Raw genomic sequence first — 5,509 nt, 5'->3', positions numbered from 1 at the left:
TTTTAAAAAGCAGTCAACAGGCACCTGGTTGGCTCATTTGGCTAGGCATCCAACTTGGCCTTGACTTAGGTCACGATCTCACAGTTTGTGAGACTGAGCCCCATGTCAGGCTCAGTGCTGAGAGTGCGAAGCCTGCTTGGGATTCTCTCTCTCCGTCTCTCTCTCTCTCTGCCCCTCCCTACTCGTGCATGCTCACGCACTCTCTCTCTCCCTCTCTCTCAAAATAAATAAACTTAAAAAAACAAAAATAATTTAAAAAGCCATCAAAACAAACAACCCTCCCTTGACCCCATCTGCTGTGTCAGCCAACTACCCTCTCCATTATTTCCATTCGGATCCAAAGTTGTTCAGAGCTGTCCCTCAGAGAAACTCCATTTTCCCACCTCTCCTTGACTTTTACAGTTGCCTTTACACTTTTTCATTAAAATAATACATGTGCATAGTTTCAAAAATTCAAATATTACCCAGTATATTGAAAATGTAATCTTCTGCACTACTCTCTACACTCAAGTCTGCTGAAAAGGACAAATAACTTCAATGCTTTTTGCTTTTTCTTTGGATATCGGTATTCATATTTCTAAATAATTTTCTTACACTTGGTCTCACTGGACCCAGTACATAATCTTCTGCACATTGAATGTTTGACTCTTTGTTACATGTGTGAGAGACACCCATGCAGTTGCAATCATTTTCATTACATGTTGTGATGTGTAACATTTTGTTCAATAAATATACCACAAGTGTACATATCCTTTCTTTCGAGATTGGTCATCAGAACTGTTTCTGGGTTTTTGCTCTATGGACAATGTTACCGTGCACATTCTTAAACATTTCTCTGGGCCCGTGGGCAAGATTTTCTCCACATTCCTAAATATGGAACACGGGAGGATCATGAGATATGCAACTTGAATTTTTTATTCTTTACGAAGCAGAGTTCTTAATGTTCAATTAGCATTAGAGTAGTCAAATTTGTCAGTGGTAACTTTTATGGTTTGTGCTTTTTTGTTTATCGTTTGAGAAGTTGTTCCTCATTCTAGAATCATGAAAATAATTCCTCCACATTCTCTTCTCAAAGTTTTTAGTTTCTCCTTTCACATTTAAGTCCCCAAACCATCTATAGTTTACTTTGGAGTACTGTGTGTGCCCATTTCTTCAAATACTCTGATCTGGCTTCCATTTCCATCACTCAACTGAACAGTGCTCTAGGGAAGGTAACTGATGGCTTCCATATTGCTTAATCCGATTCTCCTTTACAGGCCTTGTTACTTAGTAATCACTCAATAGCATATGGCCCAGTGAATTACTCCTTCCTTCTTGGAAAATCTTCTTGCCTTGGCTTCCATGATACCATATCCTCCTCATTTTTCTTGAGCATATCCAACACTCGCTTTGGCATGAATCCATTTCCTGCCTCACCTCTAAATGTTGGCATCCTCCTGGGACTCCTTCTGGCTTTTGCCTCTTTCAGCCCTGTTTTCCTATGCAGTCTCGTCTACTCTCGGGGCTTTATGCTGATGATCCCAAGCCTACGTCTTCCTCCTGAGCTCCAACCTTATATCCCCATTTGGATATCTCCATGGCAGTCCAAGGTATCACATCTAAAGCTGAAAGTTGGCCTTCTGTTCCTCATCCTGCCTTCCCCAATTCAGTAAATGTCACCTATCTGCCCTGTCATACGCCACCTCTCTGAGGGTTCATCCTTGATCCATCCTTCACCCTTCACCCTGACATCCAAGGCAACAAGTCTTACCTAGTCTCACACTTGGAATCTGTTTGCTTCTCTGTATTGTCACTATTAAGCACTTACTATTTATCACAGATGACAGTAATGGCCCCCTAATAATTCTGTCTGCTTTAACTCTTGTTCTCTTTCAATTTATTTCTCCAAATGGAAGTCAGACTGTTCTTACAAAAATGTAATTGGATCCATGTTAATCCTCTGTACGAAACCTTTCAACACTTATTATCGTCCTTAGGATGAAATCCCAATCCCTGGACGTGGTCGACAGGGTAGTTGGCATGAAATGGCCCCCACCTCTCTCTATATATAATCCAGCGTACCTTAGAGTCAGCCTGGAATACTCTTCTCCAGGTTTGTGGTTTGTGTTTTCTTCCCTCACTTCTCAGGATAAGTGTCTAATTTCTGACACCCTACCCCCATTACATGATCTCACACTAATATACTTTCCTTTACATCATCTAACGCATTTTGAGATGAGATGTTTGTTTGAGCACTAACTCATTATCTATATTCCCACCAGACCCTGAGTTCCTGGGAGCAGGGATTATGTCTATTATTATATATACGTTGGTGCCATTACTATTATTATTGTTATTATTATTATTCCCCCCAGGACAGCCCAGGCCAAGCACAGTGCCTTGCCCATACTAGGAACTCAATAAGCCCATGGTAAATGCTGAGGGCCCATGGAGGAAATGATGCCCCTTTTCTCACTGAGAAGGCTGCATAGTCTTGTGGGGTTCCCAGTGGATGTGACTCATGATCTCTGGGGGCCCTGATCGTGTTTCTAGGAGGCTGATGTTGGACGACTCACTCTCTCATGCCTCTGGCCCTCGTTTTCATCATCTGGAAGCTTCCCTGCTCTCGTCCATTACAGCCCCCCGCTCCACCCCATGATTCCCACTATAATCTCTTTTAAAGCTAAGATCTCTTTCTAAGGGGGAAGGCAGCAGAGAGGAATAAGTTTTCCCCCAAAAGAGCCTGCCCAACTATACAGGTTGTAAAGGCTGATTATTATTGTTACTTCATTGTTTTTTAATGTTTATTTTATTTTTGAGAGAGAGAGAGAGAGAGAGAGAGAGAGCAATCAGGGGAGGGGCAGAGAGAGAGGGGAGACAGAATCCAAAGCAGGCCGCAGGCTCTGAGCTGTCAGCACAGAGCCTGTGGCGGGGCTCGAACCCACCAATTATGAGATCACGACCTGAGCTGAAGTTGGAGACTCAACAGACTGAGCCACCCAGGCGTCCCAATTATTGTTTCTTTAAAGCAGAAATGTAATTAGTAGAGCAGTACTTAATTGTATCCAAGACCATGAGTAGCATATAATCCATTCACCTAAGACTATTCTTGATGATTTGGACACAACAATGCCAAGTTTAATACTATTCCAGCATCGCTGTGGTGTTATTGCCCCCTGGTGGTGATGATAATTACGTAACTGTGTACATTTGAAGAAGCTGCTGTTTAAGAGAGGTGCACAGATTTTCCTGGAGATGCTGGTATTTATTTCTCTCCAAGTTAAACTAGAGACGAAAGCATCAGAGTATGTTCTTGATAAAAACTTCTGTGTTGACTCCACCCACACCTCTTTTTAGGACCTACCAATCTACTCGTTTTGCTCCCCATCCCTTAGGAGACATTTTGTCCCGTCTTAGGAAGGCAACCACCAGAGCCATGAAACCATTTGGTCTCAAAGAACAAAGGGAACCCCCATTTTAGAGAATATCTGTGCAATATTCAGGGTCTTAGACATTCAGGAACAAAAATTTGTCAAATGTATAAAAGTATACCACTGCTGACAATCAGACATGAAGTTAGGTACATTCATTGCATATAATAATTGCATGCTAAGGCAGTGTCACCTGTACACGTTTTCATGTCTCCGTGCATTTTCACTCCCCAAATCAGAAACTTACTCATGAAACACAATCCAACTGCTCACAACTATGCAACCTGGTTCCAGCCTTTAAGACAAAGTAGGGGAGAGGTGGGTATGGGGAACAATGTTTCCAATTGATAGAAAACGGTTTGGCAGAGTTGGAATAGACATACACACACGTATACACACACATTTACACACTGGTAGATATACCAGTTTTTGCTATATGTTCTTTCCAACGAGAGCATTTCCCAAAAGCTGAAGACGGCTGCATTTATCCTTAATGGAAACAATTCAATAAGAAATGACAAGCTGTTCAAAAAGCAGAATTAGCAGTGGAAACACAGATTCTGCTGATATCTGCCTTCCCATTTTTTTTTCCTCCAGAGCACTGGATTTAGAATTAGCTCTGAGTCTGAGGCGCCTGGGTGGCTCAGTTGGTTAAGCATCCAACTCTTGGTTTCGGCTCAGGTCATGATCTCCCGGGTTCGTGAGTTCAAGCCCCGTGGTGGGCTTTGTGCTGACAGTGCGGAGCCTGCTTGGGATTCTCTTTCTCCCTCTCTCTCTGCCCCTCCCCTGCTTGCTCTCTCTGTCAAAATAACTAAATAAACTTAAAAAAAAAAAAAGGAATCTGGCAGCTCTGGGTCTGAATCTTGACTCCTCCCTTATTAGCTGTGTTACTTTCGGCAAGTTATATAAGACTTCTAAACTTCAAAATCTTCTCTTTATCTGTAAGATGGGTATAATAACACCTACCTCATATGCTTGTTGTGAAGATCTAATGTGATATTGTGTGTTAAATACTGTGCAAAATGTCAGGCTTAAGCATTCAAGAAATGGTCGCTGTTATTGTTACTATAATTATTCTTAAGATTATTCAAAACCTTCTGAATGGTCTCGAGGAAGACAATAATATGAAGCCAATCAAAGCTAATTCTTTGCATCCAGGAACAATATTCAGTCACTTACAAGAGATTATGAGTAACAAACGATTGACAAATCATACCCTTTCCTATGCTGCCCCTCAGTGGGGCAGGCAGAACTCTAAGATGGCCCCTAAAATCCCAGGACTCTGGTGGATACCCCACATATCATCCCTTCTCCTTGAATGTGGTGGGCTCTGTGATTATGATGGGGTGTCGAGGTCATGATTCAGTTATGTAATACGACAAAGGTGAAGGCATTTGCGGATATAATTAAGGTTCCACATTGGTTGATTTTGAGCTCCTCAGAACAGGAGTTATCTTGGGTGGGCCTGACCAAATCAGGTGAGCCGTTTAAAGGAGGGTCTATGGGTCAGAGATAGACGTAGTAGCAGTCTTTCCTGTTAGCCTTGAAGAAGCAAGGTGAAATGAGTTCCACAGCTGCCAGGAAGTGAATTCTGCCAATAACCACATGAGTTTGGGAGAGAATCCTGAGTCCCAGGTGAGACCTCAGCCAATACCTTAATTACAGTTTGCGAGATCCTAAACAGCAGATCTAGGTAAGGCATGCATGGACTCCTGACCCATGGAGACTGTGAGATAACAAATATGTGTTATTTAAAACCACTAAATTTGCGGAGATCAGTTACAGAGCCATGGAAAACTAACACACTCCCCAATTACTGTTAATAATTACTTGCCCAAAATACTGTCATGATACTCACTGATGTTTTAATTTCCCAAAGAACTGGGTAAAGAAACCAGATGTCAAGCATCTTTCTTTTAGTTCTTTGGTTGCCTCTTTGACTCAGGGATTACTTAGAAGAATGTTATTTAGTTTCCAAATATCTGGGGGCTCATCCAGAGACCATATTATCAGTTTTTCCCAAATGCGCCCAATATATTTCCATTTCTCCCCTCCTGGCCTTTGGGCTATTATTGCTGTCATACATGGTACTTTTACAT

The sequence above is a fragment of the Prionailurus viverrinus genome, chromosome B2 (genome assembly GCF_022837055.1).
Source record: "Prionailurus viverrinus isolate Anna chromosome B2, UM_Priviv_1.0, whole genome shotgun sequence".
Classification (NCBI taxonomy): domain Eukaryota; kingdom Metazoa; phylum Chordata; class Mammalia; order Carnivora; family Felidae; genus Prionailurus; species Prionailurus viverrinus.
This window is presented reverse-complemented; position numbering follows the sequence as displayed.